Genomic DNA, 15,217 nt, shown 5'->3' on the forward strand with positions numbered 1-15,217 from the left:
ATTTTTCTCCTCTGAGCATGCTGATGTGACAACATGGAAACTAAGAAAAAGAGTTAGTTCCTAGCATATCATTCAAAAAATGAAATGGAGTAGGGATCCAAGTTAGGTTTCTTTTTGATCATCACTGTTTTGCATTTGTAAGCTATTTTAAGTTCTCTCATTCTAAAATTAAAGAAAAAAATTAAAACATTAACATATTTCAAGGATGCTATTATACTACCAACTGTGCCTTAACTGTTTAAAAAGTTTGCTTTACTGAGTCTTTAATTATGTACCTTATTTTATACAATGTGTAAATTCAGACCCACAGGGTGTGTCCCACACAGATAGGCACAACATTTGTACCTGGTATTCCAAGGGTAGAACAGTACCTCTAGTTTGGGCAAATTGCTTCAATTACAAATTTAACTTTGAAATGCATATAGATCTACATTTCTACTGGAAGTTTTAAGTTATAATAAAGTTAAAAATTTTTTTATACTATATTTAAAATAATATTTTATTTATTTATTCATTCATTATTTTTTTGGCTGCACTGGGTCTTGGTTGTGGCACACAGGATCTTTCGTTGTGGGACGTGGGCTCTTTGTTGTGGTGCGCGGGCTTCTCTTTTAGTTGTGGCGTGCAGGTCTTCTCTCTCTAGTTTTGGCGCACAGGCTGCAGGGTGAGTGGGCTCTGTAGTTTGTGGCACTCGGGCTTAGTTGCCCCGCGGCATGTGGGATCTTAGTTCCCCCACCAGGGATCAAACCCACATCCCCTGCATTGGAAGGATTCTTTACCACTGGACCACTAGGGCAGTCCCTTAAATTCTTTCTTTTTTTTTTTTAACATCTTTATTGGAGTATAATTGCTTTACAGTGGTGTTTCTGCTTTATAACAAACTGAATCAGCTATACATATACATATATCCCCATATCTCTTCCCTCTTGCGTCTCCCTCCCTATCCCACCCCTTTAGGTGGTCACAAAGCACCGAGCTGATCTCCCTGTGCTATGCAGCTGCTTCCCACTAGCTATCTATTTTACATTTGGTAGTGTATATAAGTCCATGCCACTCTCTCACTTCGTCCCAGCTTACCCTTCCCCCTCCCTGTGTCCTCAAGTACATTCTCTAGTAGGTCTGCGTCTTTATTCCCATCCTGCCCCTAGGTTCTTCATGACCTTTTTTTTTTTTTTAAAGATTCCATATATATGTGTTAGCATATGGTATTTGTTTTTCTCTTTCTGACTTACTTCACTCTGTATGACAGACTCTAGGTACATCCACCTCACTACAAATAACTCAATTTCGTTTCTTTTTATGGCTGGGTAATATTCCGTTGTATATATGTGCCACATCTTCTTTACCCATTCATCTGTCGATGGACACTTAGGTTGCTTCCATGTCCTGGCTATTGTATATAGAGCTGCAATGAACAATGTGGTACATGACTCTTTTTGAAGTATGGTTTTCTCAGGGTATATGGCCAGTAGTGGGATTGCTGGGTCATATGGTAGTTCTATTTGTAGTTTTTTGAGGAACCTCCATACTGTTCTCCATAGTGGCTCTATCAATTTACATTCCCACCAACAGTGCAAGAGGGTTCCCTTTTCTCCACACCCTCTCCAGCATTTATTGTTTGTAGATTTTTTGATGATGGCCATTCTGACTGGTGTGAGATGATATCTCACTGTAGTTTTGATTTGCATTTCTCTAATGATTAATGATGTTGAGCATTCTTTCATGTGTTTGTTGGCAATCTGTATATCTTCTTTGGAGAAATGTCTATTTAGGTTTTCTGCCCATTTTTGGATTGGGTTGTTTGTTTTTTTGATATTGCCTTAAATTCTTTATGAGATAGTTTTAGACTTAAAAAAACTGCAGGAATAGTATAGTGTTATCATATACTCTTCACCTGGCTTCCCTTAATGTTACCATCTTACATAACCATAGCACAGATAACAAAATTAAGAAATTAACCTTGGTACAACTCTATTAACTAAACTACAAACGTTATTCAGATTTTACCAGTTTTCTCCTACTGTCCTTTTTCTTTTCAAGGATCCAATTCAGGATCTCACAATGCATTTAGTTCCTACCATTCATCATAGTTCCTTAACCTTTTCTTGTCTCTCATGACTTTGAGACTTTAAAAAAAATTTTTTTATATATTTTTTTATACAGCAGGTTCTGATTAGTCATCCATTTTATACACATCAGTGTATACATGTCAATCCCAATCTCCCACTTCATCACACCACCACCCCCATCCCCCCACCGCATTCCCCCCTTGGTGTCCAAACGTTTGTTCTCTACATCTGTGTCTCAATTTCTGCCCTGCAAACCGGTTCATCTGTACCAATTTTCGAGGTTCCACATATATGCGTTAATATACGATATTTGTTTTTCTCTTTCTGACTTACTTCACTCTGTATGACAGTCTCTAGATCCATCCACGTCTCTACAAATGACCCAATTTCGTTCCTTTTTATGGCTGAGTAATATTCCATTGTATATATGTACCACAACTTCTTTATCCATTCATCTGTCGATGGGCATTTAGGTTGCTTCCATGACCTGGCTATTGTAAATAGTGCTGCAATGAATATTGGGGTGCATGTGTCTTTTTGAATTATGGTTTTCTCTGGGTATATGCCCAGTAGTGGGATTGCTGGGTCATATGGTAATTCTATTTTTAGTTTTTTAAGGAACCTCCATACTGTTCTCCATAGTGGCTGTATCAATGTACATTCCCACCAACAGTGCAAGAGGGTTCCCTTTTCTCCACACCCTCTCCAGCATTTGTTGTTTGTAGATTTGCTGATGATGCCCATTCTGACTGGTGTGAGGTGATACCTCATTGTAATTTTGATTTACATTTCTCTAATAATTAGTGATGTTGAGCAGCTTTTCATGTGCTTCCTGGCCATCTGTATGTCTTCGTTGGAGAAAAGTCTATTTAGGTCTTCTGACCATTTTTGGATTGGGTTGTTTGTTTTTTTAATGTTGAGCTGCATGAGCTGTTCATATATTTTGGAGATTAATCCTTTGTCCATTGATGCGTTTGCAAATATTTTCTTCCATTCTGAGGGCTGTCTTTTCGTCTTATTTATGGTTTCCTTTGCTGTGCAAAAGCTTTTAAGTTTCATTAGGTGCTATTTGTTTATTTTTGTTTTTATTTCCATTACTCTAGGAGGTGGATCAAAAAAGATCTTGCTGTGATTTATGTCAAAAAGTGTTCTTCCTATGTTTTCCTCTAAGAGTTTTATAGTGTCCGGTCTTACATTAGGTCTCTAATCCATTTTGAGTTTATTTTTGTGTATGGTGTTAGGGAGTGTTCTAATTTCATTCTTTTACATGTAGCTGTCCAGTTTTCCCAGCACCACTTATTGAAGAGACTGTCTTTTCTCCATTGTATATCCTTGCCTCCTTTGTCATAGATTAGTTGACCATAGGTGTATGGGTTTATCTCTGGGCTTTCTATCTTGTTCCATTGATCTCTATTTCTGTTTTTGTGCCAGTACCATATTGTCTTGATTACTGTAGCTTTGTGGTATAGTCTGAAGTCAGGGAGTCTGATTCCTCCAGCTATGTCTTTTTCCCTCAAGACTACTTTGGCTATTCGGGGTCTTTTGTGTCTCCATACAAATTTTAAGATTTTTTGTTCTAGTTCTGTAAAAAATGCCACTGGTAATTTGATAGGGATTGCATTGAATCTGTAGATTGCTTTGGTACTATAGTCATTTTCACAATATTGATTCTTCCACTCCAAGAACATGGTATATCTCTCCATCTGTTCGTATCATCTTTAATTTCTTTCATCAGTGTCTTATAGTTTTCTGCATAAAGGTCTTTTGTCTCCCTAGGTAGGTTTATTCCTAGGTATTTTATTCGTTTTGTTGCAGTGGTAAATGGGAGTGTTTCCTTAATTTCTCTTTCAGATTTTCATCATTAGTGTATAGGAATGCAAGAGATTTCTGTGCATTAATTTTGTATCCTGTAACTTTACCAAATTCATTGATTAGATTTAGTAGTTTTCTGGTGGCATCTTTAGGATTCTCTATGTATAGTATCATGTCATCTGCAAACAGTGACAGTTTTACTTCTTCTTTTCCAATTTGGATTCCTTTTATTTCTTTTTCTTCTCTGATTGCTGTGAATAGGACTTCCAAAACTATGTTGAATAATAGTGGTGAGAGTGGACATCCTTGTCTTGTTCCTGATCGTAGAGGAAATGCTTTCAGTTTTTCACCATTGAGAATGATGTTTGCTGTGGGTTTGTCATATATGGCCTTTATTATGTTGAGGTACGTTCCCTCTATGCCCACTTTCTGGAGAGTTATCATAAATGGGTGTTGAATTTTGTCAAAAGCGTTTTCTGCATCTATTGAGATGATCATATGGTTTTTATTCTTCAATTTGTTAATATGGTGTATCACATTGATTGATTTGCATATATTGAAGAATCCTTGCATCACTGGGATAAATCCCACTTGATCATGGTGTATGATCCTTTTAATGTGTTGTTGGGTTCTGTTTGCTGGCATTTTGTTGAGGATTTTTGCATCTATATTCATCAGTGATATTGGTCTGTAATTTTCTTTTTTTGTAGTATCTTTGTCTGGTTTTGGTATCAGAGTGATGGTGGCCTCATAGAATGAGTTTGGGAGTGTTCCTTCCTCTGCAATTTTTTGGAAGAGTTTGAGAAGTATGGGTGTTAGCTCTTCTCTAAATGTTTGATAGAATTCGCCTGTGAAGCCATCTGGTCCTGGACTTTTGTTTGTTTGAAGATTTTTAATCAGTTTCAATTTCATTACTTGTGATTGCTCTGTTCATATTTTCTATTTCTTCCTGGTTCAGTCTTGGAAGGTTATACCTCTCTAAGAATTTGTCCATTTCTTCCAGGTTGTCCATTTTATTGGCATAGAGTTGCTTGTAGTAGTCTCTTAGGATGCTTTGTATTTCTGCAGTGTCTGTTGTAACTTCTCCTTTTTCATTTCTGATTTTATTGATTTGAGTCCTCTCCCTCTTTTTCTTGATGAGTCTGGCTAATGGTTTATCAATTTTGTTTATCTTCTCAAAGAACCAACTTTTAGTTTTATTGATCTTTGCTATTGTTTTCTTTGTTTCTATTTCATTTATTTCTACTCTGATCTTTATGATTTCTTTCCTTCTGCTAACTTTGGGTTTTGTTTGTTCTTCTTTCTCTAGTTCCTTTAGGTGCAAGGTTAGATTGTTTACTTGAGATTTTTCTTGTTTCTTGCGGTAGGCTTGTATAGCTATAAACTTCCCTCTTAGAACTGCTTTTGCTGCAACCCATAAATTTTGGATCATTGTGTTTTCATTGTCATTTACCTCTAGGTATTTTTTGATTTCCTCTCTGATTTCTTCAGTGATCTCTTGGTTATTCAGTAACATATTGTTTAGCCTCCATGTGTTTCTGGTTTTTACGTTTTTTTCCCTGTAATTAATTTCTAATCTCATAGCGTTTTGGTCAGAAAAGGTGCTTGATGTGATTTCAATTTTCTTAAATTTACTGAGGCTTGATTTGTGACCCAAGATGTGATCTATCCTGGAGAATGTTCCGTGTGCACTTGAGAAGAAAGTGTAATCTGCTGTTTTTGGATGGAATGTCCTATAAATAGCAATTAAATCTATCTGGTCTATTGTGTCATTTAAAGCTTGTGTTTCCTTATTAATTTTCTGTTTGGATGATCTGTCCATTGGTGTAAGTGAGGTGTTAAAGTCCCCCACTATTATTGTGTTACTGTCGATTTCCTCTTTTATAGCTGTTAGCAGTTGCCTTATGTATTGAGGTGCTCCTATGTTGGGTGCATTTATATTTCATAATTGTTATATCTTCTTCTTGGATTGATCCCTTGATCATTATGTAGTGTCCTTCCTTGTCTCTTGTAACATTCTTTATTTTAAAGTCTACTTTATCTGATATGAGTACTGCTACTCCAGCTTTCTTTTGATTTCCATTTGCATGGAATATCTTTTTCCATCCCCTCACTTTCAGTCTGTATGTGCCCCTAGGTCTGAAGTGGGTCTCTTGTAGACAGCATATGTACGGGTCTTGTTTTTGTATCCATTCAGCAACCCTGTGGTTTTTGGTTGGAGCATTTAATCCATTCACGTTTAAGGTAATTATTGATATGTATGTTCCTATTACCATTTTCCTAATTGTTTTGGGTTTGGTTTTGTAGGTCCTTTTCTTCTCTTATGTTTCCCACTTACAGAAGTTCCTTTAGCATCTGTTATAGAGCTGGTTTGGTGGTGCTGAATTCTCTTAGCTTTTGCTTGTCTGTAAAGCTTTTGATTTCTCCATCAAATCTGAATGAGATCCTTGCTGGGTAGAGTAATCTTGGTTGTAGGTTCTTCCCTTTCATCACTTTAAGTATATCATGCCACTCCCTTCTGGCTTGTAGAGTTTCTGCTGAGAAATCAGCTGTTAACCTTATGGGAGTTTCCTTGTATGTTATTGGTCATTTTTCCCTTGCTGCTTTCCATAATTTTTCTTTGTCTTTAATTTTTGCCAATTTGATTACTATGTGTCTTGGCATGTTTCTCCTTGGGTTTATCCTGTATGGGACTCCCTGTGCTTCCTGGACTTGGGTGGCTATTTCCTTTCCCATGTTAGGGAAGTTTTCGACTATAATCTCTTCAAATATTTTCTCTGGTCCTTTCTCTCTCTCTTCTCCTTCTGGGACCCCTATAATGCGAATGTTGTTGCGTTTAATGTTGTCCCAGAGGTCTCTCAGGCTGTCTTCATTTCTTTTCATTCTTTTTTCTTTGTTCTGTTCTGCAGCAGTGAATTCCACCATTCTGTCTTCCAGGTCACTTATCCGTTCTTCTGCCTCAGATTCTGCTATTGATTCCTTCTAGTGTACTTTTCATTTTAGTTATTGTATTGTTCATCTCTGTTTGTTCTTTAATTCTTCTAGATCTTTGTTAAACATTTCTTGCATCTTCTCGATCTTTGCCTCCATTCTTTTTCCGAGGTCCTGGATCATCTTCACTATCATTATTCTGAATTCTTTTTCTGGAAGGGTGCCTATCTCCACTTCATTTAGTTGTTTTTCTGGGCGTTTATCTTGTTCCTTCATCTGGTACATAGCCCTCTGCCTTTTCATCTTGTCTATCTTTCTGTGAATGTGGTTTTTGTTCCACAGGCTGCAGGGTTGTAGTTCTTCTTGCTTCTGCTGTCTGCCCTCTGGTGGATGAGGCTATCTAAGAGGCTTGTGCAAGTTTCCTGATGGGAGGGACTGGTGGTGGGTAGAGCTGGCTGTTGCTGTTGGGGGCAGAGCTCAGTAAAACTTTAATCTGCTTGTCTGCTGATGGGTGGGGCTGGGTTCCCTCCCTGTTGGTTGTTTGGCCTGAGGCAACCCAACACTGGAGCCTACCTGGGCTCTTTGGTGGGGCTGATGGTGGACTCTGGGAGGGCTCACGCCAAGGAGTACTTTCCAGAACTTTTGCTGCCAGTGTCCCTGTCCTCATGGTGAGACAGAGCCACCCCCCACCTCTGCAGGAGACCCTCCAACACTAGCAGGTAGGTCTGGTTCAGTCTCCTATGGGATCACTGCTCCTTTGCTTGGGTTCCGATGCACACACTACTTTGTGTGTGCCCTCCAAGAGCGGAGTCTCTGTTTCCCCCAGTCCTGTCAAAATCCTGCAATCAAATTCCGCTAGCCTTCAAAGTCTGATTCTCTAGGAATTCCTCCTCCTGTTGCCAGATCCCCAGGTTGGGAAGCCTGACGTGGGGCTCAGAACCTTCACTCCAGGGGGTGGACTTCTGTGGTATAAGTGTTCTCCAGTTTGTGAGTCACCCACCCAGCAGTTATGGGATTTGATTTTATTGTGATTGTGCCCCTCCTACCATCTCATTGTGGGTTCTCCTTTGTCTTTGGATGTGGGGTATCTTTTTTGGTGAGTTGCAGTGTCTTCCTGTTGATGATTGTTCAGCAGTTAGTTGTGATTCTGGTGTTCTCGCAAGAGGAAGTGAGAGCACATCCTTCTACTCCGCCATCTTGAACCAATCTCTGACTTTGAGACTTTTGAAGAGTACTGGTCAGTTATTTGTAAAATGTCCCTCAATTTTTCCCCAGTTTTACTGAGGTATAATTGACATATAGCACTGTTTAAATTTAGAGTGTACAGCATATATTGTGAGATGATTACCACAGTAAGCTAATAGTTAACAAACATGTGTCTCAACTTGACATTGTCTTTGTTTTCTCATAATTAGATTGATGTTATGCATTACTGGGAAGAATATCACAGAAATGATACTGTGGCCTTCTCAGTGCATCATATCAGGGGGGTACATGATGTCAAAATGTCTTATCTGGTGATGTTAATTTTTTTATTGTGGTAAAAAAACAAAATCTACTATGTTAACCATTTTTAAGTGTACAGTTCAGTAGTGTTAAAGTGATGTTAATCTTGATCACTTGGTTAAGATAATATCTGTCAAGTTTCTTTACTGTAATGTTACTGTTTTTCCCTTTGTAATTAATAGCTGGGGAGAGACACTTTGAAACTATGCAAATACAATGTTTCTGCTTTAGGGACTTCCCTGGTGGTCCAGTGGTTAAGACTGCCTTCCCAATACAGGGGGCCCAGGTTCAATCCCTGATCAGGGGACTAGATCCTGCATGCCACAACTAAGGATCCCCCAACCCTCAACTAAAGAAAAGATCCTGCATGCCGCAAGGAAGATTCCCGCATGCCACAACCAAGACCCGGCGCAGCCAAATAAGTAAATAAACATTAAACAAAACAAAACAATGTTTTTACTTTAACTTTTGACCACAAATTTTAGTATCCACTGTGGGCTATTTTCTGTGGCAATTAATACTGTGGCAGTGAATGGTGATTTTCTATTTCTGATTCCTTTTACATTAATTGAAATTCTTTAAGGAATGCTTGTCACTTCTCCCACATTTATTATTTACTTATTTCTTTATATATGGATTCATGGACATTTACTTTATTATTTGGACTATAATCCAATGTTACCATTATATTGCTGAGCAAACTCTTTTATCTGGGATGAAGAGGAGATTTTTAAGCCTGGAATTATACACATAGAACACAGTTTGTTCAAAATTAGTATTTTTTTGTAATACTATGTTACATTATCTTAAGCAAGCATAAATTTCTTTCACTTGTTAAGGTTTATTTATAATGTTTTAACTTTAAATGAAAATTCCATTAACTTGATTTTAAATTTCCATTAGATATAAAACCATTAGATATTAAACTATGAAAATTTAAAATTTTATGTAGACCTATTTATATATTTATAAGCTAAGTATAACAGTGATGTCATTTAATGCTGTACTTTTAACAAAATTTAAAATTTTTTAATTTTCAAATTTTTAAAAAATTTATATTTTATTTTTGGCTGCATTGGGTCTTCGCTGCTGCACATGGGCTTTCTCTAGTTGTGGCGAGCAGGGACTGCTCTTTGTTGAGGTGCGTGGGCTTCTCACTGCGGTGACTTTTCTTGTGGAGCATGGGTTCTAGGCACATGGGCTTCAGTAGTTGTGGCATGCAGGCTCAGTAGTTGTGGTGCACGGGCTTAGTTGCTCCACAGCATGTGGGATCTTCCCGGACCAGGGCTTGAACTCTGTCCCCTGCATTGGCAGGTAGATTCTTAACCACTGTGCCACCAGGGAACCCCTAGGTGTCATTTAAACATAGATTTAGATGCTAAAATTAGACATAGAGATATATGCAAAATGGAATTGGTCTCTTTGGTTTTATTTAATTCTACCAAAAATAAATATATATATTGCTTTCTCTGTGTCTGTGCTTCTTGTTGTTTTATATTTAAAGATGAACCTGTCTCATTCTTGGAAGCAGAATTTACCCAGATAATTGTCTCATATAAAGGTCTATTTTCTATAGAGCTGAATATCAAATAGGTGATTAATCACACATCCACTCTTCGGCCCAAAATTTGACCTCATTTCCAAATCTATGTAGCACTTTTTATAATATTATTAAAGTATTGGTTGTGTTTATATAACACTGAAACGATATTCAAAAGTAAAAATGGGGGGCGGAGTCAAGATGGCGTACTAGGAGGACGTGGAAATCGTCTCCTCACAACTAGGGCACCTACCAGGCATCTGTGGGGGACCACAGACACCTAAGGGGACGGGAGGAACCCCCAGCAACAAGGCAGGACATGGGGCATGGGGGGTGTGAAGGGGGAGGAGAAGTGGAGGCAGGATAGGACTGGCGCCCCTGAGGGCCGGCTGGGGGAGGGGAAGGGATCCCACGCTGGAAGGGGGAAATTGGGGAACCATTGGGAGGGCAGAGGAACAATAGGGAGTGTGGCCAGGTTTTGGAACCCCCAGGAACCTGCTGAGATCCCGGGCCTGATCCTCTGCCCATGGAGGCCCCCTCCAGCCGTGTGGGTCCTGAGGGAGTGGGAGGGAGGGAAGGGGGAGCAAAAGTAAAGTCTGGACCTTTGGGACCAGCACCCCTGAGGGGTGACTTGGTGAGGGGAAGAGTTCCTACACTCAGAGGGACCCACCTGCGGTTAGGGGTCCAGCGGGATGCGGGAGACCCTGGGGGAGATGGGGGGGAGGGGCAGAAGGAACAGAAGGGAACCCGGCCAGTGCTTTCCCAGTCCACTTAGGCACTGGGGAGCCTGTTGGGCTCCTGGGCCTAATCCTCTGCCCTCAGAGCCTCCCTCCTGCCACGCAGAACCCAAGTCCCACTCCTGCAACCCCACGCATGGCCCTACCTCTACACTCACAGAACCCCTCCAAAGCACTGGGCCTAAACCCCACCCACACACCCTCACTCAGGGCCCTACCTCCAAACTCTGGAATCCCACACTCCAGAGGCCCTCCTTTCCACGTGCTGCCTGTCTCCTGCTGTGCACAGGTCCTAAGCAGAGGCCAGGCCCATGCTTGAACATGCCCGCCTAGGCCCTGCCCCATGCTCCAACATCACCACCCCACCAGCCTTGGTCCTGCCCCACCCTAAACCCCGCCCCTAAATTCCACCCCCGCCTAAACTCTGCCCCCATAGCCAAGCCTTTTTTTGTTTTTCCTCTTTTAGATTGGGGTTCTGTTTTACCTTGCTGATTCACTGTTGTTGATTCTTTTATATATTTATTTTTCCTAATACATCTTTTATTTTTCTAATTTTATTTTATTCTTTATACTTTGTTATTGTTCTCTCCTTTTGGCTTGTTCTCCCCCCCCTTTTCTTTTTTCTGTTGTGGTTTTATTTTACCTTGTTGCAGTTGTTTCAATTATAGTTTTATTTTTCCTAATATATTTTTTATTTTTCTAATTTTATTTTGTTTTTTATTCTTTGATATTGTACTGTTCCTTTTTTCCTTTATTCACCATGCCACGAGCTTGCGAGATCTTGGTTCCCAGGCTACAGTTCAGGCCAAGCTCCTGCGGTGGGAGCTCCAAGTCCAAATCACTGGACTAACAGAGAACCTCAGACCCCAGGTAATATTAATCAGAGTGAGGCCTCCTGGGGGTCCTCATCTCAGCACCAAGACCTGGCTCTATCCAACTGCCTGCAAACTCCAGTGCTGGAGGTCTCAGGCCAGACAACCAGTAAGACAGGAATACAGCGACGCCCATCAAAGAGACAAAAAAAAAAAAAATGAAACGACAAAAAAAGTATATTACAGACGAAGGAGCAAGGTAAAAACCTACAAGACCAAATAAATGAAGACAAAACAGGCCACCTACCTGAAAAAGAATTCAGAGTAATGATAGTAAAGATGATCCAAAATCTTGGAAACAGAATGGAGAAAATACAAGAAACATTTAACAAGGATCTAGAAGAACCAAAGAGAAAACAGTGATGAACAACACAATTACTGAAATTAAAAATACTCTGGAAGAAATCAATAAATAGCAGAATAACTGAGGCAGAAGAATGGATAAGTGAGCTGGAAGATAAAATGGTGGAAATACCTGCCAGAGAGCAGAATAAAGAAAAAAGAATGAAAAGAATTGAGGACAATCTCAGAGACCTCTGCGACAACATTAAACACACCAACATTTGAATTATAGGGGTCCTGGAAGAAGCAGAGAAAAAGAAAGGGGCTGAGAAAACATTTGAAGAGAATATAGTTGAAAACTTCCCTAACATGGGAAAGGAAATAGTCAATCAAGTCCAGAAGGCACAGAGAGTACCATACAGGATAAACCCAAAGAGAAACATGCCAAGACACATATTAATGAAACTATCAAAACTTAAACACAAAGAAAAAATATTAAAAGTAGCAAGGGAAAAGCAACAAATAACATAGAAGGGAATCCCCATAATGTTAACAGCTGATTTTTCAACAGAAAATCTGCAAGACAGAAGGGAGTGGCAGGACATATTAAAAGTGATGAAAGGGAAAAACCTACAACCAAGATTACTCTACGCAGCAAGGATCTCATTCAGATTCGATGGAGAAATTAAAACCTTTACAGATAAGCAAAAGTTAAGAGAATTCAGCACCACCAAACCAGCTTTACAACAATGCTAAAGGAATTTCTCTAAGCAGAAAACACAAGAGAAGGAAAAGACCTACAAAAACAAACCCAAAACAATTAAGAAAATGGTAATAGGAACATACATATCGATAACTACCTTAAATGTAAATGAATTAAATGCTCCAACCAAAAGACATAGACTGGCGGAATGGATACAAAAACAAGACCCGTACATATGCTGTCTACAAGAGACCCACTTCAGACCTAGGGACACATATAGCCTAAAGTGAGGGGATAGAAAAAGATATTCCATGCAAGTGGAAATCAAAAGAAAGCTGGAGTAGCAATCCTCATATCTGACAAAATAGACTTTAAAATAAAGACTATTACAAGAGACAAAGGACACTACATAATGATCAAGGGATCAATCCAAGAAGAAGATATAACAATTGTAAATATTTATGCACCCAACATAGGAGCACCTCAATACATAAGGCAAATACTAACAGCCATAAAAGGGGAAATCGACAGTAACACAATCATTGTAGGGGACTTTAACACCTCACTTTCACCAATGGACAGATCATCCAAAATGAAAATAAATAAGGAAACACAAGCTTTAAATGCTACATTAAACAAGATGGACTTAATTGATATTTATAGGACATTCCATCCAAAAACAACAGAATACACTTTCTTCTCAAGTGCTCATGGAACATTCTCCAGGATAGACCATATTTTGGGTCACAAATCAAGCCTTGGTAAGTTTAAGAAAACTGAAATCATATCAAGTATCTTTTCTGACCACAATGCTATGAGATTAGATATCAATTACAGGAAAAAAACTGTAAGAAATACAAACACATGGAGGCTAAAGGATACGCTACTAAATAACCAAGAGATCACTGAAGAAATCAAAGAGGAAATAAAAAAATACCTAGAAACGAATGACTGACAATGAAAACATAACAACCCAAAACCAATGGATGCAGCAAAAGCAGTCTAAGAGGGGAAGTTTATAGCAATACAATCCTACCTCAAGAAACAAGAAACATCTCAAATAAACAACTAACCTTACACCTAAAGCAATTAGAGAAAAACGAACCAAAAAAACCCCCAAAGTTAGCAGAAGGAAAGAAATCATAATGTTCAGATCAGAAATAAATGTAAAAGAAATGAAGGAAACAATAGCAAAGATCAATAACACTGAAAGGTGGTTCTTGGAGAAGATAAACAAACTTCATAAACCATTAGCTAGACTCATCATGAAAAAAAGGGAGAGGACTCAACTCAACAGAATTAGAAAAGAAAAAGGAGAAATAACAACTGACACTGCAGAAATACAAAGGATCATGAGAGATTACTACAAGCAACTATATGCCAATAAAATGGACAACCTGGAAGAATTGGACAGACTATTAGAAAAGCACAACCTTCTGAGACTGAACTAGGAAGAAACAGAAAATATAAACAGACCAATCACAAGCACTGAAATTGAAACTGTAATTAAAAATCTTCCAACAGACGAAAGCCCAGGACCAGATGGCTTCACAGGCGAATTCTATCAAATATTTAGAGAAGAGCTAACACCTATCCTTCTCAAACTCTTCCAAAATATAGCAGAGGGAGGAACACTCCTAAACTCATTCTACAAGGCCACCATCACCCTGATACCAAAACCAGACAAAGATGTCCCCAAAAAAGAAAACTACAGGCCAATATCTCTGATGAACATAGATGCAAAAATCCTCAACAAAATACTAGCAAACAGAATCCAACAGCACATTAAAAGGATCATACAGTATGACCAAGTGGGGTTTATCCCAGGAATGCAAGCATTTTTCAATATACACAAATCAATCAATGTGATACACCATATTAACAAATGGAAAGATAAAAACCATATGATAAAAGACGCAGAAAAAGCTTTTGACAAAATTCAATACCCATTTATGATAAAAACTCTCCAGAAAGTAGGCATAGAGGGAACCTACTTCAACATAATAAAGGCCATATATGACAAACCCACAGCCAACATCATTCTCAATGGTGAAAAACTGAAACCATTTCCTCTAAGATCAGGAACAAGACAAGGTTGCCCATTCTCACCACTATTATTCAACATAGTTTTGGAAGTCCTATTCACAGCAGTCAGAGAAGAAAAAGAAATAAAAGGAATCCAAATCCAAAAAGAAGAAGTAAAACTGTCACTGTTTGCAGATGACATGATACTATACATAGAGAATCCTAAAGATGCTACCAGAAAACTACTAGAGCTAATGAATGAATTTGGTAAAGTAGCAGGATACAAAATTAATGCACAGAAATCTCTTGCATTTCTATACACTAATGATGAAAATCTGAAAGAGAAATTAAGGAAACACTCCCATTTACCACTGCGACAAAAAGAATAAAATACCTAGGAATAAACCTACCTAAGGAGACAAAAGACCTGTATGCAGAAAACTATAAGACACTGATGAAAGAAATTAAAGATGATACGAACAGATGGAGAGGTATACCATGTTCTTGGATTGGAAGCATCAATATTGTGAAAATGACTATACTACCCAAAGCAATCTACAGATTCAATGCAATCCCTATCAGACTACCAATGGCATTTTTCACAGAACTAGAACAAAAAGTTTCACGATTTATATGGAAACACAAAAGACCCCGAATAGCCAAAGCAATCTTGAGAAAGAAAAACGGAGCTGGAGGAATCAGGTTCCCAGACTTCAGACTATACTACAAAGCTACAGTAA

General features: G+C 38.7%; 1 protein-coding gene across 1 annotated transcript in view; it reads left to right on the forward strand.

Annotated features, from left to right (window-relative positions):
- Window positions 1-15,217, forward strand: part of LOC309623489 (protocadherin beta-1-like) — a 53,695-nt gene that overhangs the window by 5,646 nt on the left and 32,832 nt on the right. The window lies entirely within an intron of this gene.

The sequence above is a fragment of the Balaenoptera borealis genome, assembly GCF_965194805.1.
Source record: "Balaenoptera borealis genome assembly, chromosome: 2".
Lineage (NCBI taxonomy): Eukaryota > Metazoa > Chordata > Mammalia > Artiodactyla > Balaenopteridae > Balaenoptera > Balaenoptera borealis.